Source organism: Megascapheus bottae, chromosome 26 (assembly GCF_031878675.1).
Source record: "Megascapheus bottae isolate mThoBot1 chromosome 26, mThoBot2.hap1, whole genome shotgun sequence".
In the NCBI taxonomy this organism is placed as follows: domain Eukaryota; kingdom Metazoa; phylum Chordata; class Mammalia; order Rodentia; family Geomyidae; genus Megascapheus; species Megascapheus bottae.
Genome location: NC_143534.1, coordinates 19,331,090 through 19,357,484, shown reverse-complemented (window position 1 = coordinate 19,357,484; position 26,395 = coordinate 19,331,090). Strand labels below are relative to the sequence as shown.

Here is a 26,395-nt window from a genome sequence, read left to right as displayed (position 1 = left end):
TTTTTTTTTTTTTCTAAAATTAAAGAAGCTCAAGAAGAGATGGTGAATTCTCTTTAAGTTTCAACAAACCGAATAAAAGGTAACTACAATGATTTTTAGAACATATTTACCATACTTGGACAAGGTCAATTGCTGTAGTAGCAAATAACAAGGAAGAGAGAGTTCTAGATGTTTTCTTTTGCAAAAATTAACTTGGGTTCCAGGAGTTTGGCCTAGTGGTAGAGAGCTTGCCTAGCATGTACAAAGTCCTGGGTTCGATTCCTCAGGCCCAGGCCTTGAGTTCAAGCCCCAGGACTGGCAAAGAAAATAAATAACTTGGTACTATTATAATTTAGTTATGTGACAGTATTAAAAAAAAACAATAACAACAAAACCATATTCTTCTCAAATTGCCTTTTTTGGCTAGGTCTATTTAAGAATTAAGGTATTATTCCCTTCCTAAGCAGTTGACAACTGATACTTCATCCCCTCTCCCCTGGCCCCTCCACTCCTTTTTTTTTTCTTCTTTCTTCTCTCTTCTTTCTTTCTTTCTTTCTTTCTTTCTTTCTTTCTTTCTTTCTTTCTTTCTTTCTTTCTTTCCTCTTTCTTTTTCTTTCCCCTCTCCCCTAGCCCCTCAACTCCTTCTTTTCCCCTTCCTTCCTTCCTTCCTTCCTTCCTTCCTTCCTTCCTTCCTTCCTCCCTCCCTCCCTCCCTCCCTCCCTCCCTCCCTCCCCTCTCTCTCTCTCTTTCTTTCTCTCTCTTTCTTTCTGTTTCACCCCTCTTTCATCTCCTCCCCATTGTCTCTCCTCTCCTCCTCTCCTCTTCCTCCTCCCCCTCTTCTTGGATGGCACCCAGGCTGTAGCCCTCTGAGCTCCATCCCCAGCCAGTCTTTTTCTTAGCCCACATTTCTAAGCTTGTCTCCTCCCCTGCCTGTTCTGTACCCAGAGAATGGGACAATGCCTAAGGTACAGATTATTGAATGACAAAATTATAGGGACTCATTTTAGTCACACATAAGCTTGATTTGCTTTTGCAGGGCTAATGATGGAACCCAGGGCTTTGTATGTGCTACATACCATAAAATCTGCCCACAGTCTTTCATTTCTACAGACAATCACAGTTCCTCAAAATACCTACTCTTTTCCTTTCTCTCTTCTTTAACAGCTGGATTTATAATTAAATTTAAATTTGTAATTTAAATTAAAATTTTAATTTAAATTAGTTTCCACTTAGCTTCTTCCATCAAAGAGTAGAGGACTTAAAGAAACAGACTTTTTTGGTTTGTTTGTTTTGTTTTTGTCAGTCCTGGGGCTTAAACTCTGGGCCTGGTCAAGAAACAGACTCTCCCTATACCAAATACAAGTCTATCACTTGAACCTAAGCTCCTGGTGTTTGGAAAGGAGCATGTGCTCAGTAAACAGTTGCTTAATAAATTAAATAAAACAATTCTCTGAAGAAACTATTAGTCGCTGTGGGGAGGACTAATCAATGTGACTGGACTGACACAGCAACTGCTTTGTGCACTGGCTACTTTCTGTGGGGAGAGACACTTCCACATGGGTTTCTCATTATCAGTGATTGTGTTGAAGATTCTTTCAAGGTTGCTTACAGGTTCGGAAGCAGAGACAGAGTCAGTGCTGGTGTCTATGTCAGGGTCCCTTGACAGGCTGTATTGGGCTGGCCTCCTTAGTCCCTTCCAGGAAAAGATCTGATGGGCTGACATGAGGGAGGGTGGAGAGCAGGAAGGGTGTGCTGTAGTTGTCTCTGAGCCTTCCTCTTCTGGTTAGGTCTCAGCTCCATTGTAGGATGAGTCATTTGGAGAAAGAATTGCCTGTCCCTTTCGGAGGGTTGAGATGGCTCCTCTGTTTCCCTTTCCTGCCCGTTTGAGGAGTCACGCTTATGGTGCTTATGGTGTAGTAACTACTGTGGCTGAGACCAGGGCCCTGGTGTTGTATGACAGCATGCATAATGTCATTGGCAGCAGATAAGAAGCCGGGCACATGAAAAGACCATTCTAGCTCTGATGATCTAATAACATCATTGAATAGGGGCCCCTGAGGAAAACTTACCACCCTCTCCCAGGAGAGAGAGAAACAGGCAACCTGGCACAAACCCCACACTAAGCATGGATACCTGGAAGGAAATTTTGGGGACAAGAACTTTATGGTGGCTAAAATATGTCGGATGTCTTGTTGGCTGATAAATAATTTTGTGACAGTTGGACTTCTGTTCCCCCCCTTCTTCCTCTTCCTCTTCTAGGCTTGTCCAACCTTTAGAAGCTGTGTCATGGCTTGGCATTGCTGGGTTTTGTCTGCAGGACTTACATCACTTGCCATCAAGCCTGTGTGAACTCTCATCCTGTGTCACACAATGGTGCCTACCCCCCTTCTCTCCTTTCCTGCAAGTGCCCCAGCCTCAGTTTGCAGTTCCTTTCCTGCTATGCCAATTGCCAATGCAACATCCTTAGGACAGTTCTGCCTCCAGCTGTGGGAGACTCATGGCTTCCCTACCCTGCAAGTTTGCTGTGCTCCATTTTCTCTCTGTGTGCCAATCACTAGGGAGGCCAGCCTAGAATGTAATGTCCCTGCCCACTGGCTACCTCCTCCATCCTTTCTTTCCCCTTTTTCCTGGCTCTTCTGGATATGCACCGAAAGGCAGATGCAGAGCTGAGACTCAAGTGGTAGAGCACCAGCTTGAGCAAAAACCAGCTATGGAAGAGTGTCTAGGCCTTGAATTCAAGCCCTAGTTAACCAGCACAGAAACGAACAACAACAAACAAAGCAGTAATCCCAATCAGTTCTAAGCCTAAGTCTTTGAAATTTTATATATGAGCTACCACAAGAAAATCAGTGTTAGGAGGCAGCCACCCTTCCTCTCCGCCTGGACTCTGCTAGAATGCAAAAGAGCCACAGCAGAGGCAGAACACAAGAAGAAGGGCTCTGGGATTCCAGCATCTCCAGACCTCCCCAGGCCTCTGCTGTATTGGTTTGTTTCTTTTGTGGATAAATGCTACTTCGCCAAATTGTGGATCTGTTTCCACCAAGCTCTAGACTTCAACACAGAGTCTTTTATTCAGAGACTTGGGATTCTAGCAGATTCCTGATCCCTTGCTCTGTAGATAAGGTAGTCCTAACCTCTCCTTGGGCATCTGTCCCAGAATGGAGAGAAAATGACTTCCTTAGGGAGACTGCTCTGTTTTCTGCAAGCCTGGCTTCACTCTCAACTGAGGATACCTGAGCAGATGTCCTCTGGGGTATCTTCTTGTTTGAGTATTTGGGGTTCTCAGAGTTAAACGTGGTGGATTTAGTGGGCAGAGCATCAACTAAATGAGGATCTGATATTCATTTGCTGTATTAGATGAGCTGCAGGATTTCTTAGAAGGGCTTCTTCCTCTTTCCCCATGGAGCTGGAAGGCAGAGAGGCTGATGAAACTGGCCCAGGCTGTCACTGTGAGTCTAAGCACTCAGATCTGGGGCCTGGCCTGGATCTCTTGATGGCCTTTATTCTATGGCTTGAAGATGTTGCTGATACCTAACAGGAACAAAGGAGCACAAGAAAGGGAAAGCATCCAGTGTGTTTCATGCCTCACGTGTAGAAGCATTACCTAGAGGTGGAAAGGGAATGAATGACCCATGCTAGTGGCATCTGAGCTCCCAAGCCAGGGTGACAGCCAAACTGAGGAACAGTCTCTGAAAGGAGGATGTCCCAAAGCCCTTGAGCATCTGCCATAGTCACTTAGGGAGAAGTTTAATATGATTCAGCTCTGTAATTGTTTTTATTTTCCTTAATTGTTTTTTTCTGGGCGGTGCAAGGTTATATATGCCTGTAACCCCAGTTATACAGGAAGTAGAAGTAGGAGAATCTCCATCTGAGATTAACCCCAGCGACATACTATCTGAAAAACTATCTGAAAGTTGAGTGTGTTGGTGAATAGCCACAATCCTAGCTACTTGGACAATGAGACCAGGAAGACGACAGTTCCAGTCCAGCCCAGGCAGAAAGTTCAAGGAACCCCCATCTCAATCAATGAGCTTGGTGCTGTGCTGCACATTTGTCATGCCAGCTACGGTGGGAAGTTTAAATAAGAGGATAGCCAAGTATACCCCAAGGTCTATAGCTTTGGCTCAGAGTGGCAGAGTGCTGTCTAGCAAGTGTAAAACCTTGATTTTTCAACCCTGTTGCAGAAAGGGAGGGGAGGGGAGGGAAGGGAAGGGGGAAGAAGGGAAGGGAAAGAAAAGCTGGGATATAATACAAATGCCCTAAATTTAAATCCTAGTATGTGAGAAACAGAGACAGAGATAAAAAGCTTACAAAAGCCTTCCATTTTTCTAATTTGAATTTTGATATAGTCACCATTAAATGGTGGGTATTAAATACTCAGATGCTCAAGATACTTTACTCACCTTTGTTTTGAGATATTCCTGAGGCAGGTGATATCTGATCAGGCAGAAAGAGGGGCTCCAGTGACCTGGGAGGAACTTTTGCATGACTTGGGCTAGTTATCAGTAGAAGCTTCCAGGCCCTAGGGTCATGGGTGAGTGCCAGTCTGAGCAGGGAGCTGGAAAATCTGCTCCATATGGCCAAATGGGCATTACATCCTCGGCTGATGCCAGCTGAACTAATGCCCTCTTCGTGGCCAGAGGCTGCTGTCAAAAAAACAGAAGAGCTGGCTATAATTCCCTCAAACCAACATCCAGCTCTGTGCTCTAAGAGCTTTGGCTCACTAAGGTAACGTCTTAAAGCCAGAGTGACCTTCTCTGCCTTGTCCTGGCCAGCCAGATACTCTTGTGGTCCCCTTTATTGACCTTGCCCAGAGTACAGCCTCCCAAGCATGTGTCATGTACTATCGTGGTCAAGATTGCTTCAGGAATCTGCAGGGAGGTAACTCTGCAGGAGACGCTCGCGGTTGACATGTACCTGTGTTAACCAAGGTAAACTGTCTTTGCTCTTGTGTCTGGAGATAGGCTCAGTGGTAGAATACATGTGCACAAATCCCCTGGGCATCTCCTCCAGTACCAAAAGGCGGGGGGGGAAACAAAACAGCCATTAAATGAATCTTGGCTCTCTGGCACAGTCACACAAAGTGAGGTTGCATAGGTGTATAATTCCCAGTGTTACATGGGGAGTTGAGGTAAGATAGTTTCCGAGATTGTGATCCACATATTCTAAGTTTGGCATTGGCCTCATACGTGTGACCTGGACTAGTTGGCTACAAAGCTGTGGGTGACATGCAGACCAGGATGTCTTCCTTTTAATACACAATCCCAGAATATGTCATTTGTGTAGAAAGTAGGAATTAGGGCTGCTATTCAGCCCCTTTTAAGATGGGGAAGCATCCTGTGTTTTCCAAGTGGGACCAGTGTAATCACATGACTCCTGTGGAGTGAAGAGAAATGGGAGAGCGGAATGATAGTCCACAGTCATCTCCATGGTGACGGTTACTTAGAAGGACCAGGAAAGAGCATGGCTTAGGAATGTAGAGGACCAATGGAAGCTAGAAGATAAGGAAATAGATCCAAGGGTGCAGGAAGATTGTGGCCTTGTGAACAGCTTTTCTGTTAGCCCAGTGAGGACCATTTCAGACTTTCTTTTGTGTGTGTCAGTAATGGGGCTTGAACTCAGGGACAGGGTGCTTTCCCTTAGCTTTTTCACTCAAGACTAGCAGTCTCTTACTTGAGCCACACCTCCATTTCCATCTTTTTGGTGGTTTATTGGAGATTAGAATCTCATGGACATTTCTGTCCAGGCTGTGTTAGAACAGTGGTCCTCAGATTACAGGCATGAGCCACCAATGGTTGGCCCATTTTAGACTTCTAACTACCGGAAGTATAAAATAATAACTGTGTATTGCTTTAAGCCAACCAATGTGTAGTGATTTGTTACAGCAAACCATAGTAAACTGATATAGAAATGGGAACAAGCTTCTATTTTGGAAATGTGAAACCCTCCTTGTTATTTATGTAATATAATATGGGGAACCTGTAGCATATAAATACTTTGTCAAAATTAATTCTGAGAATTTTTAAAAAAATTTTTATTGTAATTAATAAAAGGGTTACATGATATTTGCCAGATAAAAGGTGCATTAATTCACATACATTGATACCCTTTCACATGTCTTGGTACCCATTACCCTCCCCCAGTTCTGAGAATTTTCTAAGCTAATTTACTTGACTAGAGTCAGGACTTTATTTCTTTGCTCTTTTACCCTGAGAACTTAGATTAGTAGCTGACTTACTCATTTTTTATTCATTTTGAGTCTTGTAGCAAAAATCCAAAGCACTTATCTCTTCAAAGAAATAATTTTACACTATCTAGTGTATTACCTTATTAGACCTGTTGAATCCAGCTTCTGTTGTTGACAAAGAATAACGTGCTATGCATTTTCAGTCAAAGAGGAGTCTTGGCTATAATTTATTTTGGGTTGAAACCAAAGCCATTAGAACAGGCTGGTCAACTCTAATCTAAAACTTCGAAGTTCCAAATGCTCTAGAATTGAAACATTTCTCAGCACTAGCCTGAGACAACAATAAAAAATCATCTACCTGACCTTCTTAGGTCGCTGTCAAAATGCAAGCAACACTAAAACTGTGTACAATTCCCTTGGGCCTTCTGTGTAAGGTGAATATGAAACACCAGTGAATGTTATGTTGAAAATGGATGTAGTGCCATCTCCCAAATATTCATTTTGTTAATGCAAATACCCAAAAAGTCAAAAGGAAAAATAATCTCAAGTGAAATAATTCCAAGCATTACCGGCAATAGATAATCAACTTGGGCTTTCTTGTTGGTCTAAGAACTCAGACTCCACATATAACTGAAGTCCGAGCCTGCCTTTTCTCTGCTCACTGAGGCTGCTATACTATGTAGTATGTTGGAACCTTAAGTCAGTGACACACAAAAACAGTATTCATGATTTGTAGATTCAGTGTGGAAAGTTCTTGTCTGCTTTACTAATGTGTTATTCATTAGTGCTTGTATAACATGTTTTAGAATTCAGGCAAGTGTTGATTTATTTCTTTACTCATTCTTGGAAGCAATCTTTGCTGAGATTCTGCTGTGTACCAAGCCCTGGAGAGGATAAAAGTAAAGAACATGGGTGCTTACCCATGAAGAACCCACATTCCAGATGCAGATGCAAACAAGGGAACAATGATGATAATAATAACAACAACAACAATAATAATAACAACACAGAAGACTTGGTGTTAGGATAATCTCAGGTGCATGAAGAGGAACTGCCAGCTGTACACCGAAGTCTGCAGAAAGTGGCCCAATGATTTGAAGGACCACAAAGAGGTTGGCAACTAGAAAACAAAACAAAACAAACAAACCAGATCTCTCTTAATCACCTACTGACTACCAGGCACTGAAATAGGCATATTTACAAGTAATTTTTTTTTCATTTAATTTTTGTGTAATTTAAATTCAAAGCCTGCTTGATTGGCAGGTATTCTCCTACCTGAAACATATATTGCTAGCACCTTTTGCTTTGTTTTTCTAATAGTCTCTCACTCTTTGCTTAGGCAGGCCTGAACCCTGATCCTACTATTTTCTTTTCCTGTGGGAATAAAAGCTTTGAATAACAGGCATGCTCTGCTGTGTCCAGGTATTGGTTGAGATAAGGATTTCGATATTTTGCCTGGGATATCCTTGAACTGTCACCTTCCTAATCTCAGTCTCTTGAGTAGCTAGCTTCATTTAATTTTTACTCTGTGGAAAATGATATTCCAAAGTTACAAAGGGTAGGATTTATCATCATCATCTTAGGCATCATTTTTTAGAGCTCTTGAGTAGAAGTTGGCTAACATTTTCCCTATAGAGGAAATAGTAAATATTTCAGACTTTGAAGGCTTGGTAGTCTCTGTCACACTTATTCAGCTCTGCTGGGATAGAATGAAAGTAGCTTAAGGCAAAATGGAAACAAATAAGCATAGCTATGCTCCAATAAAACTTTATTGACAAAAGTCAGCAGCAAGCTTGATATGACCTATGGTCTATGCTAGGTGACCCCTATTCCAGAATCCCAATTAGAGGGATTTTCCTAGGAGCCTGTACGTTTCATTAGCTTCTAAAATGAACTAGTGGTAAGCTAGAGTTTTGGTCAGTGATAACTTTGGAAAGTTTATAGAAATTACAGAGAAATGATAGCAGATCAGATTAATGCTGGTGATTTAGACTGACCCAATTCCCCAGCATTTCACTTCATTATATTTAATATTTAACAGATTTCAAAGAGTCCTGATAAAATACATCTTTAGGTCATTATAGATGAGTCCAAGGAGAAACCACAGAAACACAGGCTTGGCACAGGGCTTGATGGTATGCTTATGGGTGTTTTAACACTGGGGTTTTTGAAAAATAAGAATAGATGTGGTTTGTCTGGAGACTTTGGGAAGAAATAAGGTAAATATTTGAACAAATTACCTAAAAACCTAAAAGTCTACATTATGAGCCTTGATCTTGCTGTTTTCTGTAACAAGACAAAAATGACTTGTTAGTATAAGGACAAGACATTATACGAAAGAAAGAAATCTTCTTAAGTGAAAATTATATATATCTTGACATCTTTGCAATAAGCCAGGAAAAAAAAATCTGTCTTTAATCTCTGATACTGTGGGAAAAGTCAGTAAATTCATAGACTTGAATAAGGAATCATTGAGAACAGAAAGGTCACATCATTCCAAGAGAAAATCCTAAAAGATGGAATGTCATAAAAAATTGGAACACCATTAAAGGACTTCAAAAATATTACTTGAAAGGAAACAGTATAGTCTGAGATCTGAGGATCACAGCTGGAAGCCAGTCAGGGAAGAAAAGTCCTGGATACTCTCATTTCCCATTACTTATCCAAAAAGGTCAAGTGGTAAAACACTACCCTTGAGCAAAAGGGCTCAGGGACAGTGCCTAGGCCTTCAAAACTAGCACTAAAACAGGAAATAAGGGAAAGAAAGGAAGGAAGGAAGAACGAAAGGAAGGAAGGAGGAAACAAACTGCTGGGAAACCCTGGGAAACACCACGGCTCAAAGGTTTTCTCTCTTGGTTAATGATGGAAAGACAGATGAGTTAGATAACTTCAGAAATTTTTGTGTCCAGTAACACTCTATTTGTGTGTATGTGCCAGTCTTGGGGTTTGAACTGAAGGCCGTGGAGCTGTTTCTGAGCTTTTTTGCTCAAGACTAGCACTCTCCGACTGCCCCCATTTCTAGCTTTTTTTTTTTTTTTTGCCAGTCCTGGGCTTGAGCTCAGGGCCTGAGCACTGTCCTTGGACTTTCTCAAGGCTAGAGCTCTACCACTTGAGCCTTAGTACCACTTCCGGCTTTTTTCTGTGTATGTGGTACCAAGGAATCGAACCCAGGTCTTCATGCATGCTAGGCAAGCACTTTAACCACTAGGCCAAACTCCCGGCCCCAGCTTTTTTTTTTTCTACTTAATTGGAGTAAGCAACTCATGAACTTTCCTGTTGGGGCTGGCTTAGAACCATGATCTTCAGATCTCAGCCTCCATTGTGGTTAAGATTACAGGTCTGAGTCATTGGTGCTTGGCTGAAGGAAAACATTTTAAAAATGAAAAAAAATAGATGAAGTTTACCAAGTGGTTTCAGGTTTGGATGTTTCTGACTAGGTTGAACTATTTTCTCTTCACTGGGAGCAGATGCCCCTGGCATGTGAAAGCCTAAAGCCCCTTGTGTTGGGAAGTGTGCACATGCTTGGATCTGGTTCTCATCCAACTCTGTACTCCTGTTCTTAGGGCTGAATTAGTGGGAAAGGAAGAAGGAAAGATGGAAATTGTGGAGTTGATAGTTTTCTGGAAAAAAGTCATGTTAGCAGACTAGAGTCAGTTATTCCAATCCAAACAATTTAAATTTTTCCTTATGTTTGGAATCCTGGCCTAGGATGGAGCAGATGTGATTCTGGGACATGAGAATAATGAAGGAAGCTGAGCCTGGCTGGACCCAGCCACTGCACCTCATTCTTGGAGGAATTAACTTGCTCTTGCTGGTACAATTCTATGTAGTTTCTGGCCTGTTACTAGGTTCAAAGCTTTACAAATCTGACTTTTCTCAGTGCCTAAATCTGAATGAAATAATCTATAATGCAGATGCATGCTCAATTTGAATTATGTTAAAGAGTTTACCTAAAAGACTGTTAAGCCAACCAATGCAAAATCGTTATTTGACTTCTTTATAATGGAAACCAAGTCAAAGTATTTTACTCTCCCATCTTGTAGATATTCTTTGGTTTGAGTATTAAGTAAATTGGATCTTCAAAACGCTGATGATATGTTTTATACAGCTTTGCAATGTTTACAAGTTCTAATGGAAATCTTTGTTTTCTTCAGAGTTCACTAACTAACTAGTCAGTTCCACAACAGCTACCTGAGATAAAACATTTACAAAGACAAAAAGTTACTTTGGGCTCACAGTATTGGAAAGTTTAGTCCATGTCTTTGGGTCAATCAAGGCCTGTCCTGGTAGGATCAGGTAATGGAGATAAACCAATCCTGATTAGACACAAAAGAAGGTAGAGACTGAGGATCCCAGCTCCTTCTGATGACTTACCTTCAGTGATATCAAGAATCCTTGTCTATGCCCTCCCCCAAGCTCCATCACCTCTAAGGGGTTGGGGGGGAGGGCACTGAGGACAAGGCATTTAATGAGTGGTGATTTAGGGAGCACTTACTCTAACAATCTCTTGGATCACATAGTTTCCTCATAGAAATCTGATTTTAGCTGTGTGTGGTTAATGGCATCTAATCAGTGAGGATGTTATTGCAAGACTAAATTACTAATATACCAAATTAATTTACTGAATTGGACCTGAGTCAACTAATGTCATTGGAACCATCCCATTCTTTATCTAAAATCGTACCAACTCCTTAATAACAGTGTAATTTTCATTTCCCTTCAACTCTGATGGCTTTCTACCTGTCCTACCCCAGCATCTTCCTGCTCAGACATTGGTCCTTTCACTCACCAGGGTCCCTCTGTCCACCTCTTACCCCTGCCACCGTCACCACCCATCCACGGGTTCCTGTTGGTACCCCATGGCTCTGGTAAGCACATGTCAAGTTCCCTGCTTCGTCTGCTTCACCTCCCATTGGTCCCACATTCCAAAGTATGTTTTCTCAGAGGGTTTTTTGTTTGTTTTGTGCCAGCCATGGGTCTTGAACTCAAGGTCTTGACCTTGGGGCCTTATGCTTTTTTCCTCAAGGCTGACAGTCTATCAGGCTGGCTTTGAACTATGATCTTCAGATCTAAGTAGCTAGAATTACAGACATGAGCCACCAGTGCCAGGTTACAATTGAGGTGTTTTTGTTTTTGTTTTTGTTTTCTAACATCCAGCAAGGCCTCTGTTTATTCTTAGCCCATTCCTTCCATGGCCCATTGTCCCACACTTTGCTCTCCCACCAGCCGGTCCTGTTGCCTTCGTGGGATCACCCTCCTTCACTACACTGGAGGCAGAATGGCCCCATTTGCTAGTCTCTACCATGTTCCTGCTGCCCTCTCATCTCCAGAGATGGGAGTTGGTACTTGTATCTTTTACTCAGTGTGTTCCCTCCACATCTTCTATAAGCCCCAGCTCCAGCAGTGCCAACCACCACTTTACTAAAATAGAGCCCTCATTCTTTTACTCTGCCTTTGCTCCTTATTATGCATTCACATTCTGCCAGTTCATTTGTCCGCTCATGTAGGCTTTGCTAGCTACTCCCAAGAGACACTAACTCCATAAGGACAAGGACTTCGGTGGCACATTATTGTTTTAGTTGCCAGAACAGTACTCAGCACACATAGGTCCTCAGAATAGCTGGACACTGAATCAAGGGAAGAGCCATACTTGTGCTCTGGGCCTACACATTACATACATCATACCCTAGTTATGTGATCAAGGATGCAATGATTATTTTTTACATTTGTGCCTATCTCACTAAAGTTCACCATTTACCAGTCAAGATTCGTTTAAGTTTACTCATGCTTATGTAGATTTTAGCAGCAACTTTGTTTTATTTGCAAAGGGATTCAGTATTTGGACAGCAATACCTGAAAGTGTCAATGATCTACACATTTGCTTGTCACAGACTTTGCAGGCAGACTGATAATTAGAGTCCTGCTTGCCTTCTATTCAGTGATTGGCAGAACATGAAGAGAAAGAGCCACATGCTCATTTATTTTTATTTTATTTTTTGTTTTTATTGCTGATCCTAAGGCTTGAGCACTGTCTTTGGACTTCCCCAAGGCTAGTGCTCTAACATTTGAGCCACAGCACCATTTCTGGCTTTTTATCTGTATGTGGTACTGAGGAATTGAACCTGGATCTTCGTGCATTTTAAGCAAGCACTGTACTACTAGGCCAAACTCCCATCCCCATCATTTATTTTTTAACACACCACCCTATGTGACTTTTGTGGACGCCTTAGAATCACAGTTCTTACAAACTTACACATTTCTCACTTTTTTTCCCTATATATAACATGCCCACAAAAAGGTCTAATTTGTAAATTAGACATAGTAAGCTATGAACAGTCACAACAAAGTGGACCGATTATATTAAGAAACTGAAGTTTATTTGAATTTACTTCCTTTCCCAAAATAATTTACTATACTTTTGTCTTTCACATAAAGGAAGCCAACGAAACCTTTAGCATATCCCATCAGTATCCTTGAGCTTTGGGACAATTATGAAGTTATACTAGGGTTACTTGGAAACAAACTGTGTTATAGGGACAGTTGCTCTGATTACTCAGGTGGGTAGTGTATACAGAATGGATACACTGGCAAAGGAGTTGATTCCAGGCAGGATAAGCTAGATGTCATGAATTTTCATTAGCCTAGACAGAATAGTGCATACTTTTCCAATTTGCATCATAAAAATTGTTTATCTTTGGATCAGAATTGTTTATCTTACCTATATATGATAGTTTCAGAAGGTAGACCTGTTGGTAAAGGGAAAAACTGTATGAGAGATCCCCACCTATGATCTAAACTTGGGGTGTACTTAATTTTACACACACACACACACACACACACACACACACACACACACACACACGACTAAAGGAGCTTTTGCTCCAAATAAATGAACTTCCATCAATCTTTCTGTGAATGTATTGGGAAGAAAGAAGAAGGGGTCAATGAACAAAGTTCTGGACTTCTGCAATGATGAAGTTGCATCTTGTTATATTGTTCCAGGCAAACAAGAGATAAAGCTCTGTGCTTATTTGTAGGGTACTCTGTGCTTCTTCAAAGGTAGTTACAATAAAGCATAGAGATACTTAGGGTTTTTAAATCTCTTTTAAGGCTGCTTATTTATTTACTTTTTGTGTGTGTTAACTATTGAAGTCAGGGCCTCGCACATGCTAGGAAAGCACTCCCTACCGTTGAACTACAGCCCCAGTCCCTTTCATAGTTTTTAAAATCAGCTGTGATGTATACAGTTGTGTTTGAGAATAGGAATTCTAGAGCCAAATTCTGCTATTAACTGGCCATGAACCCTTTTTATGGTTGTTGTTGGGTTCTTTCTTTGTTGTTTTGTTTTTTTTTTTACTGTGACTGGGGCTTCAGCTCAAGGCCTTATGCACTTACGTGGCTTTTCCACTCAAGGGTAGCTCTGCACTATTTGAACTACACTTCTGCTCTGGCTTTTTGCTGATTAATTGGAGATAAAAATATCACAGACTTTCCTACCCAGGCTGGTTTTGAACCTCAATCTTCAGATTTTAGCCTCCTGCATAGCTAGGATTACAGGCATGAGCCATTGACACCTAACCCTTAGGGAACATTTTGTTCTTGTTGTTGGTCATAGGGCTTGAACTCAGGGCCTGGGCACTGTCCCCAAGCTCTATAGCTCAAGGCTTCTGCCCTACCCCTGGAGCCACAACTCCATTTCCTGTTTTCTAGTCATTAATTAGAGATAAGAGTCTCACATTTAGTGCCTGGGGTGGCTTTGAACTGCGATCCTCAGATCTCTGCCTCCTGAGTAGCTAAGATTACAGGCGTGAGCCACTGTGCCTGGCTCTAGGGGACATTTTAAAGACTCGGATTCTTCTTTTGTAAAGTGATGGTGGTGTGGGGGAGGGTGTTAGTAATTATAGCTAGGTGATTAGCAGGGAGAGAGTAATCATTGCTAGTAGTGATCTTCGGTGGTTAATACGTATATGGTGCTTAGAACAGTGCCTGGCAACCATTTCATGCCTTCTGAGCACATACTTAGTGGCTGCCATGATTGTTACTAGTTCAGCTTTACCCCCAATACCTTGAAATATGTGTTTTCTATGAGTCTGTCTTGCTCACATGGCTATTGGGCTCTAAAAACTCATTCAAAGAAAAGACTGATTTGAACTGAGTTAGCAGTCAGAAGCCGTTTTATGACAGCACCGAGACTGCTGTGTAGCGGCTGCTTAGCCTAAGTACTATGGGGCCATGTTCCCATGTGCACTCTGGTCTTCAGTGCTCCCCGGGGCTCAGAAGGAAGTCAGGTTGTCAATCTGAGGTACACCGGCCTCCTTCCATCCCTGTTTCCTCTATTCCAAGGATGGAGTCTACCACAGATGGCTCACTCCATCCGGGCTGCACATTTTGGCAGAAGAATTTTTAATTGTTTCCTCTGCCCCTTCTGAGTTTCGTTGTTGATGTTTCCATCCAAAAATTGTTTCTTTTAGCATTGCTTGACAGCCATTTTTTTTTTCTGGCATTGCCTCACAAAGCTGTCTCAATCTTGTTTCATCCATGGTTTTGCTTTCCATTGTTTGGGTTACTCCAAGTCTAGAAATATGAAATGGAAATTTCCAGAAACTGAAAAGAAAAAAAAAAAACCTAGGCTAGATGACCACTGGTGACTCATGCCTGTAATCCTAGCTGTGTCATTCTAAGATACTGATTTCTGAGGATCACAGTTCAAAGCCAACCCATACAGGAAAGTCTGTGGAATTCTTATCTCCAATTAATCAGCAAAAAGCTGGAAGTGGAACAAAAAGTTTAAGTGGTACACTACCAGCATTGAGTGAGAAAACTGAAGGACAATACCCACGCCCTGGGTTCAAGCTCAAGTATTAGCACACAGAAGAAAATCATCTACATACATATATATGTATATATATGTTTAAGTTTCATACCTCATCAAGGCATAAAATTTCATTCCATGTTGTTGCATTCTGTCCAAGACAGGAATCAATCCTCTATTCATATCCACACTATTCTTGCTATCCTCACCGTACTTTCTCCCTAGGCATTTGGGATTGACTGATTATAGTTTGGTATTATCTACAATTTTGACCATTCACTGAGCATCTTGGAATCTAGTTCCTGTGGATATGGAGAAACTCATGCAGTAGTCATTTAAGGAAGAGTCTTGAGGTTGTCTTTGGGAATCCAGTCAAGTTTGCTTTGCTTGCTGTAGCCTATACTTCAGGACTTGAGTTTGGGGCCCTAAGGAGCAGTGAGTACACACATAGCCAACAAGCCCCCTGTCTATGTAATAGGCTAGCACAACTGCAGTGAGTCTATCTATATATGTGCACACTGGCTTTGATGTAGCCTGACTTTACACATGCATTTTGGAGTTATCGCAAAAAGGTTTAAAGGATTTATGTTGTTCTAAGCATTGACTAAAAGTTAAATAATGTCTCACAAATGTAAAGTTACTTTAAATGCTCTGATACTATGTAATTTATAGGCTGTGTTACTGAATTCATTGTAGCTTTGGACATTATAACTGTCTTCTCAAAGTGCAGTCCCTGGCATAGCTGGGGGTCCCAGAAAGCATCCACATTACACACAGGCTCATATTTGAAACTCTTGAGACCCATCTTGGTATACGTCCAGGAGATGTAACTTAGATAATAGGAGAAAAGGTGTGAAAGTCATCAAGGTTCAGTCTGGACTCACCATCTCTTAATCTCTTAGAAAGGCTGATAAGCAGAGATTTTCCTGACTGGGCCTGCTTTTAACCAAAACACTCATATCTCAGCCTCCTGCGTAGCTAGAATTGTAGGTCTGATCCATTATTGCCTGGCTAGGGTTGTTATTTTCATGAAAATATATATGTGAAGCCAGTCGAGGAGAGACATTTGCCTTCTCAATGTTGCGTTGCATGAATTGACTGTAAGGGACCCAGGGGTGAAAGAGGTCCAGAGATGACTCAAGACACTGTGTTGTTCTGAGCCCAGTGGGGAAACCACCATTTGCTTCCCTTTTTAGTTTTATTTTAGCTATGGTGAGAGACCCCTGGGATTCTCTGAAAAATCTTCACACAAAGTTTGCAGATATACTCAGGTCTGAGGATACTTGGCAGACAGGATGAAGTTCTTTGATGTGCAGTATAAAATGTTCAGGTGTTGCATTGTGTTTTACTTAGCACATGTATGGACAATGTGTATTTAACTGAAAGTACAAAATATACTATGTAATTATGATTGATTGTGACTACTTGTAATGACTAAATTACAAGTATAAAAGTTGGCTCTTGCCAACTTTGCTGTGGGTAATAGAAAAATCAAATCTAGCACACATATCTACCATGAAGCAAGCTGAGTTATTTTTCAATGTGTGCAACTTGTTCATTCATTTTTGTGGTTGCTTTTAGGTAAGTAGTAAGAGCCACCAAAGTCTTGGTGTGCTGAGGATAGAAACCAGGACCTTGTACATGCTAGGTAAACTTTCTACTACTGAGCTATATCTCTAGCTCTTACCCAAGATTTCAGAAAAACAAAAAAAGTGGTCGGACTGATAACATTGTATGCATGTTTATTTGGTTATTTGAAATAGGATAGGGAAGAGGGGAAAACAAGATAAGGGGTGGGGATGGGGGGAGAGAAATGGGGACCAAAACATGAGAAACGGAATCAATGTTTGTGAAGTAATGCACCTTCTATCTGGTGAATATAATGTAACCCTTCTATTAATTACAATAAAAATATATGTAAAAAATGTGGTTGGAGGCATTGGTGGAGGGTAAGTGGTAGAGCACTAACAACAAAAAGTAATAATAAATAATGATTTGAGAGTGGCAGGTACCAGTTGTTCACATCAATTATCCCAGCTACTCAAGAGGCTGAGATTTAGAGGACTGAAGTTTTGAGGACAACCCAGGCAGAAAAAAAATTACTGGAGTTCATCTTCTAAATAAGCAGCAAAAATCAGGGCTGCAAGTGTATTAATAAGAATTTGTTAGTGTATGTGTGTTCATTAAAGAATTAACAAGTTCCCCTTGTTAACTTAATTATTGCACTGATTCGGAATAATACCCATTATCTCTTGAATGTCCTTTTCCAAGGCTTCTATAGAAGCACATTTGCAGATGCACAAGGCCTGGCATTTTCTTGATGAACATGTGCTGCCACTGAAGAGCAGCAAAGAGCCCATAAAGCTGGGATCATGTCCCTAGAGGATACTAACATCAAGGACAGAGGGGTGGGGGAGTTTCTGCATGCACCAGGGAGGATTGTGGTGCTATTTTAGCTCCCTCTCCTTCACATGTCCTCCACGTCAGTTACTATTTTGACTGGAACTGTATCTCCTTGCAGCCCGTGGAGTGCTGGGGCTGGAAGCCCTTCCAGGGAAGACAAGCTACCTCTCTGCCTATTCGTTCCTGGCAGTATCTGTTGAGCAGATACTGGACAGATACACAGGGTATGTACCTGGGACACTATGAACATACAATCCAAAAAGACTCTTGCTTTGAAAAGCCCCCTAGTCTGATCTTAGAGCAACAAGTGGCTGTGAAATAAAAGTCTTCTGGATTAATAGAGGAAAGACATTAAGGCTGACTCAGTCCAGTTGAACACATCCTACCTGACGAAAACCACATTTATTTAGTCAACAAGCTAGTAGTAGGAAAACATTCATATACATCTATCTGTCTGTCTGTCTATCTATCTATCTATCTATCTATCTATCTATCTATCTATCTATCTATCTATAATATCTTAGTGCCAAATTGTTACAAGTATACGATTGCAAAATCACCTGTGAATGACTGGGCATAGAAAATGGTCAAGTGGTTGAAATTCACAGAATGTTTTATTGTTTGTTCTTCACCTCGGTGTGTTATACACACAATTCTAAATGAAGCCCAGCCAGCCTCAGTGTCACTGAGTGTGTCACTGAGACATGTCTGTCCCTTGTTGTGAAGGCATCACAATAGGTGTCTCAGGGTTCCTTCTGCTTGTCTTTCAATGGCACCTTTTCCCATATGACCTTACTCCTTGCCTCTGGCCTTATCTGCTTCATGAGATAATCCAATTGCTTACTAACTGGTTTTTTCTATCCACTGTTTTGGAGCTAGAATTAATGTTGGCAGGATTCTAAGCTAGAAACACTAATATAGTGAAACATATGTGTGAAGAGCAGAGAAATAGGGTTTCTTGTTAAACTGGGTGAAGTCCCAGTAATGTCTACCTGACTCTACCCAACACATAGCTCCTTTCTGCAGATCAATGGTTTTGTTAATTTGGAAGCTCTGGTACTAGAACTTGGACTCAGGTCTCCACACTCTTATTTGACTTTTTCACTAACAGCTAGTGCTCTACCAGTTGAGATACACCTCCACTTGCATTTTTTTATGCATGTGTGGTTAATTGACGGTAAGAGTTTCACAGACTTGGCTTTAAGCCTGAATTCATAGAGTTCAGACTCCTGAGAAGCTGGGGGCACTTTGTTTATGGTTTACAAATATTGAAATAAGAATAATACTGTTATCATCATTATTTTTCTGAATATTATTTTTATCACTGTGGCTCATCCAGTTTGGGAAGCTTGAGAGTAATAACTCTGAATCCATGGGTTCCATATTTTAGGATTCAGCCACTTTCTGTGAAAAAAGTATGTTTGTCCATATGTTCTAAACAGTACAGTATAAAAGCATTTTTGTGCTCATAATTTAGATGACATTTATACTATGTAAGGTATTATAAGCAAAAGTAATCCAGAGACGGGACCGGGAGTTTAGCCTAGTGGTAGAAAGCTTACCTAGCATGCATGAAGACCGGGGTTCAATTCCTCAGTACCACATACATAAAAAAAAAGCCAGAAGTGATGCTGAGGCTCAAGTGGTAGAGCTCTGGCCTGGAGAAAGTCCAAGAACAGTGCTCAGGCCCTGAGCTCAAGCCCAGGCCTGGCCAAAAAAAAAAAGTAATCCAGAGAGGATTTAAAGTATTCAGAAGGATGTGTGTAGGTTATATTATGAATACTATTTTATATAAAGGACTTAAATATCTATGGATTTTGGTATGAGGGTAAAGCTGGAACCCATCCCCAGCAGGGAGAGCTGGCTGCAATGACAATATTCCTTCATAATCAGCCATTTGGCACAAATTTGGGAAAGGTAAAAGGTTGCTGACGAAGCAGCAAGACAGTCAGGGAAGAGGCTCCTGGAAACCGGAGGCTTCTCAATGGAATTTGGAAAACCATCTACAGATGTACAGAATAGAGAAGAAAGTCAAGGGAAAGTTTCTTTCAACTAGAAGGATTGAATCTTCAGACGTGAGAGCCCTGGAAAGGCAAGGCAAGATCATCGCCTGTCCTCGAGCTTCCTCCTTTCTCTTCTTCCTTTCATGTGAACCACATGGGTCATTTGTTTTTCAGTGTTTTATTTTCCACTGGAATTTTTTTTTATATACTCTGTTTCACTAGTTTATTCAATTTCAACCCATCACTAAATTTGAACTCTTTTCTAGTTGTATTATTGTTCTTTTCTGGATTCATTGGGTTTCTCACTGATATATTTTACTTTAAAATTGTATTACCTAGTAACCACGATCTTTCTTTTGCTTCCCTCCAGCCTGAGTGTACTAGGGTTGAGTTCAGTCCAAGTGCTGTCTAAATAGATGCTCAAACCCTATTTTGGTCAGGCTGGCTTTGCACTGTGGTCTTTCTGTCTCCCTTACCTGTCGAGTAGCTGGGATTTCAGCATGCCTGGCTTGCTTGTTGAGATAAAGTCTTGCTAACTCTTTTTTTTTTAATCCAGGCTGGCCTCTGTGATTCTCCTGTCTCCACATCCTGAGCAGCTGGGATTGGGATAATAGTCATGTACCACTATGCCCAAGCTTTTTTTTTTTTTTTTTTGTCTTTGAGCAAACTATATTTCTACAGTTAACTCATTTTGTGTCCAGAGACGTCTCCCCAGTCCATGAACTAATGATCTCTACTGTAGAATTTTTCTCCATTTCTAGCTGCAGTTTTAGAAGCCCAAAACAACTTTTCTGCCCTCAGGGCACTGGAGGGACACAGGGGCAAATACAGATGTGACATCTGGGTGGAAAATGGTGCTCTTAAAGAAGAGAAAGGGATGAGGATGCCTGCCTGTGTCTCCTTTCCTCTCCTTTCTTCTTGGCTTCTTGTGGTTCTCTTGACCTTTGCTCTCTTTGAATAATTTTATTTTGCTTCCTATGTGGCTGGCACAGTAAGAGGTTCTCCTCTTCCAAAACAGACAAATTCCTCCTCAGTTCAGAATACTAAGAAGAAGCCCCAGTGAGGAAGTCAGGCTCAAAATGACCTAACCCAGTTCACAAAGGCTCCAAAGCTTTTTAGTAATAAACAGATTTGTGGGAAAAGAGAAAAAATGATTTTTTTTGGCACAGAGAGTAGTCTATTTAAACCCAATAGCTTGTCTGTGTGTATTGCAACCATATTTATGGCATAAAGTGATGATTTTGTGTCTGTCTGGATTATACCATATAGTGGTGATAACTTATTATTATTTTTTTTGCCTTGTGGGAATTTCACATAGACAACACCCTTCTACCTCCTCACCGACCACAAGATGACTCCCTAAATACATTGCTTCTGAGTTTTAGTTCCAATGATCTCTCAATACCATAGTAGGCTTCTGACCAAGTGCTGAAAAACTGAGAACCAAGGACTGTCAAGCTCTGGTTCTTTGCAGGGTCCTTCACAGTGTTAGCATCTCTAGGTGCTATTCTCTCCTAAGGCCAATTGCACTGATTATTTCTTGGCTTTTTTCAAAGGTCATATGAGAAAGTGCTGAATAGACATGGGCAGGAGACAGGGAGAAAAATACCATAGTAGATGAGATGTTTGGTTTCCTCAAAGCTTCCCTTGTCTTAATTCCTTGACAGCTAATGAACCTAAGTGATTGTCCCCTTCCATCTGGATCTTGGGGCTGCGGCCTTCTTTGCTTGGTACCTCAAAACTCCCCACACACCACTCAGCTATTTTAAGTGTGAGGAGTGACTGGCCAGGTAAGACACCTCCTGAGGCAGATCATGTGAAGAAATGCACATAGTCATCTATTATGCTCTGGTGGATGCTAGAACATTCTAGTCCATTCTTCCTCAGCCACTGAACCACTAATGATGGTCTCTGCTTGGAATTGATGGCACAACCCAAATTTTAGTCAAATCCTTCCTTCTGGATGCTTAGGAAAGGTTATACCAGTCTTGCTTTTGTGCATCTCATTTTCTAAGCAGTTGAACCTTTATTAGTTCCTTCTGGGTGTGTACATCTAACTTCCGAATGAGTTCCAACCAAGTCTCCTTTCCAGGTCTCCATGTGTTTCAGGGTTCATTTTCCCAAGCCCTCTTCTTTGGATCTTAATATAAGTCTGAATTTAGAAAGTATTGTATTTACTAAAGATAATTCTTTCCTTTTGGCCAAATATATAAAATTTCGTTTACAGGAAAATAAGAGCTTTGCAGAACCATTCCCTAGAAATGACTTTTATTCACCAAGTTGAAGTTGAAAGGGGAGAAAAATGTAGTTTTATTGCATACTTTGAATATAAGATTTATAAATATGCCCTACTGCCTATAATATAGTGAGTGAAATGAGTGAATAACAGAGAGAAACAGCTCTTCAAAACACTGAATGCACTAGAGCACAGCATCCAGAATACTGACATGTAGGGTTATCTTTTATTGGGTGCCTTCTCTCTCTCTCTCTCTCTCTCTCTCTCTCTCTCTCTCTCTCTCTCTCTCTCTCTCTCTGTCTCTCTCTCTCTCTCTCTCTGTCTCTCTCTCTCTCTCTGTCTCTCTCTCTCTCTCTGTCTCTGTCTCTGTCTCTCTCTCTCTCTCTCTCTCTCTCTCTCTCTCTCTCTCTCTCTTAGATTTCTGAGTAGAGATTCTTATTTCTCTTTTATCAGAGTTCAAGTAGAGAAGCTTGAAGACACAGAAAACTGAGATAAGATGATTCTGAAGTTAATCCACATCTGAAGCCATGATTTAAACATCAGCACTAAGGTAAATTCTTGAGAAAGAATTACATGTTTTGTGGGTAGGATGATGTTGTTGGCTTTGCTTGTATACTGAGGACAAGTTAAGGCACCTTGCAAATGGTGACCCTGTCAGAATCACATGAGCCAGAGCTCCAAAAAGGTTTAAGTTGCCCAACACTGGGCTGTATGCCCATAGACATACTGGGAAATGAAACTATTATGATCGTTAGAAAAACAAAACTCTTCATATTTTGTTAGTGATCCTGTATCCCAGTGTACCTTTTAAGCAAGCCAGGAACAAAAAGGAAAACTAAAACAGATGTTTGCTTTTTGAATTAAGCTATGGCCCTAAAATTGCTGCCAATAACTCTGAATTAGGTTTGCCAGGTAGGAGCATAGTCATTGTAGGATGAGGGCAGAGTGGTATTTCAGGACTTTGCTCTTTGACCTGTCTATCTGGGGCAGTAGTCCTCCAAGTGTTTTCCCTAGAACACAGCTTCTTTTGTCATTAAATTTATAGGAGATAAGTTGTAGCTGATGGATCTCTACCTATGGATGCTTGGGGAACATTCCTTTAAAGGGAACAAGTCTTACCAGGCATCATTGTCTTGTGCTTGTAATCCCAGCTACTCAGGAATCTGAAATCTGATGACCATGGCTGAAAGCTAGTCCAGGCAGGAAAGTTTGTGAGACTCTCGTCTACAATTAATCACCAAAACGCTGTAAGTGGAGCTATGGTTCATGTGGTAGAGTACTACCTAGCCTGTGGCACAATGCTCAGGGACGTTAGGCTCTGAGTACCAGAGCCTAGGACCAACACATGAGCACACACGCATGCGTGCATGTGTGCACACGCACATGCACGCGCGCGCGCACACACACACACACACACACACACAAACAAGTCTTCTTTAAAGCTAAATCAACATGATGTGTGCTTAGCAAGCTTCAGAATAGTTCTGTAGAACAATGTTGCTCTGCTTATGACCAGGATTCCCTCATTCATTAGTTGTTTTTTGAACTCTAGCCATTGCATTATTTGATGTTATGAATACAGCAATAATAAATGAGATTAGCAGTATCTGTGTGTTGACGTAAGTATGTTAAGAGTAAAAAAAATAGTTACGGAAAGACATCATGATAGCAAGTCTTTTAAGGGAATAGCATATAAATCTGAGTATCCTTTGTGTGTGTTTGTGTGTGTGTAAATGTGTGTTAATGTGCAAGATTATTGTATATATACATACAATATGCACATATTAGGGGTTTTGAGGAAATAATTTTTAGTATTACTTTCTTTAACTTTATTCTATTTGCTGTAGACCTCAGCTCCATCAGGTTTTAACATTTATAAGGAGTCAGTCATATTGACAGTGTGGACTATTTGACTTGAAGCTAGATGATTTTCCATGAAGAAATCACAGTTTTAAAAGAAAAACTCTAATTTCAGAACCATAGCTTTTTCCTCAGCTGTCTTGTACCCTTGGTATAGGATCCAAAGTAGCTTCTAGCAACTTCTAATCTAGAGAGAATTAGAGTAGTTTATGGCAGGAATCATATGAACTTCAACCTGTTATCTTTGCTGCAAAGCTGGTTAAAGGGCACTTTTGATTGCTTGGTTTTAGAAGAATAAAAGAAAGGAGGTGCAAAATAGGAAGGGCACTGTGGGCTCAGCTTTGGATTCATGGCCTGGAGTGTTTGCAGCAGACCTGTCATGGCTCAGGGTAGGCCAGGTCAGTTTGCTTTTCTTCTAATTGTTCTCAAAGATTTGTTTCTATGAGGCTCTTTGACAGTATTGCAGGTCATTTTATGGAGGAGTACCAGTTCCATTTTTTTTTTTCTGCTGAGGGTGGATCAGTGCAAATTGCTTTGTTTCTCCAAAACATTTTATTTGTTTTGGGCAGTATCCAGGCCTCTAATGTGGGTGGTGTGTGCTGTGTCGCAAACCTTAGACCCAGAGCTTGAGTGTTGCTTTGTCTGGCGAATCAGATGAGTGTGCATGAGGCAGGCAAAGCCTCTGAGCGATTTCAGGGGTCGACTGACTATGAAGGGATTCTGTCAGCCTGTGCAGATAGCGTTGGACAGATGACCATGGTGCAGAATTTGATGGCCTGAAGGGAAGAACAGAAGAAGGCAGGTAAGGAACCTGTGGAATTTCTAAAATAGCTCTGTTTGGTTGCATTTTGTAAACCAGTTAGTATTTCATGGTTGGCGGGAGGCTCATTCTATTCCCATCCCCTTTTATGTTTCCTGGCAATGATTTTTGGATGTCAGTCAGCTTAAAGCAGTTTACTGAAAAAATGTCACTAATGAAACTTTTTAGATGAAAAAAGATTCTTTGGGTTTTGGTTTTGTTTTAAACTGCTATCTACTACCAAAAAACAATAAAAACAAAAATCCTTCAAGGGTATCCAACTATCTAAGTAGGAACAACTAAGCAGTTTATAAACATTCTAAAGGAACCCCTTTCTTTTATTAAGTCTTTGAACTTTTATTAATACAATTGTAGTGTATAGGCTAACTTAAAATGAAAATTGCCATACAGCGAAAGCGGAAAGCATACATGGAGACAAGCCTTCATACATCTTTTCCCTCCCATCTCCCTCCAGACCTTGTACACATGCACATGTCCTTTACCTGTAATTTCATGAAGAATGCATGCAACAACCTTTAGAAGGACAAACAAATAATGTACAATAAGGTGAAAGACTGAGTATCAATTGGAACAAGTCTTAATTTTCTCTTTTTCGATTTCACTTTCATCTGGATAGTTTTACTAATTCTCTTTGCTGGGCTTAAGACTTCTCAAACATTCTTTGGCCCTGGGAGGGAGTTGTATAACCATAAAACTTGAGAATCCTGGCCCTGGAATAAATGTTCCTTTTAAAACCCCAAGGACAGAAAATTGAATACAGATGTGCAAAAAATAAAAAAAAAAAAAGAAAAGAAAGGGAGGGGGGAATGGTTCAGAGCTACAGGCGCCCTGACCAACTTTCCCAGTGCACTTTGACTGTGGTTTCTTGGAGATGGGAGGCAACGAGCTTTGGTGTTCTTTTTGAAGATTTGGAGGGAAGGCCAAGACTTCTTTCAGAACTGTGTTATTGGGTGGTGGTTAAGAGAGAGGGTGTGTATGTGTGTGTACACACATGTGCATGCATGCACATGCATGAGTATACAGATACACACACAAACTTGGGTTCAGGAGACGGTTGCTCAGATTTGTTTTGCTCAAGGCTGGTACTGTACCCTTGAGCCACACCTCCATTTCTGGCTTTTTGGTGGTTAATTGGAGATTAGTCTCCTGGACCTTCCTGCCTAGGCTGGCTTTGAACCTCACTTGTGAGATCTTGGCATCCTGAGTAGCTAGGATTGCAGGCAATAACCACTAAGAGAGCATTCTTGTTCATGTGGCTATCAGCCATCTCCCTTGTCTTTTGCAGAAGACTGGGGTTTTTAGGCCATTTTCTCAGATACCACTAGTCCCCAAACCTTGCAGTTACAACTAATCATTAGAGCTTACACCCTTCTCAACAGAATCAAAAAGCAGAGCAGAACCGAGATCTGAAGAGTCAAATTACCTTCCTTTGGCTTTTACAGTCTTGGAATTTTCCTCAATATAAAATGTCTTAAAAATGTGGTCCTGGGAACATGGCATGACTCCCCCTCCTGGCTCCCCTGGCAGGGGATGGAAGCCAGGATATTGTTTCTCTGATATTTGCTTTCTGGGTCCCACTGTTTGGTTTGCTGTCGCTGGAGAGGCACCACATGGACCCTCACCTCTGTATGGCTGGCATTAATCACTTTCCTCTTTGTCAGACCCTGTAATGATGATTCATACTTCTTCCTCTTCCAGATTAGATTACTGTTATTTTCATATCCTGGACTGCCCTCTGGGGATTTGAATTAATACTTGTTGGTACCGAAAGTAGGATTATGTTTCTGGGGAGAAACGAGTGAACTTGCCCACTTGGCTATCATCAGCAAACATTAGGGAAGGCCTCCCTGCAAAATAATCTTGCCTTCAGGGCTTTACCACATCCATTAGCTCTCACTGAAGCCTTGGTGCACATCTGGTCCCTTAGCACTGCATTTGTATAAGGATGCCAAACCTATCAGGTCAGAACGTACCAGTGCACAGACGGTTTCGTGAGAGAAATCAGACACTGCTTAATGAGAGAAACCTTCCCCAAAGAGGTATTTGAGAAGCTGGCAAACAAATTCAGGTCTGTGGAACAACCTTTCCAAAGCCA

General features: G+C 41.2%; 1 long non-coding RNA gene across 1 annotated transcript; it reads left to right on the top strand.

Annotated features, from left to right (window-relative positions):
• Positions 1–24,282, top strand: LOC150046035 (uncharacterized). Its single transcript, XR_016532717.1, has 4 exons — positions 1–79; positions 17,500–17,605; positions 22,074–22,170; positions 24,208–24,282. It is a non-coding gene; the product is annotated as an uncharacterized LOC150046035 (long non-coding RNA).
• Positions 24,283–26,395: the final 2,113 nt, after the last annotated feature.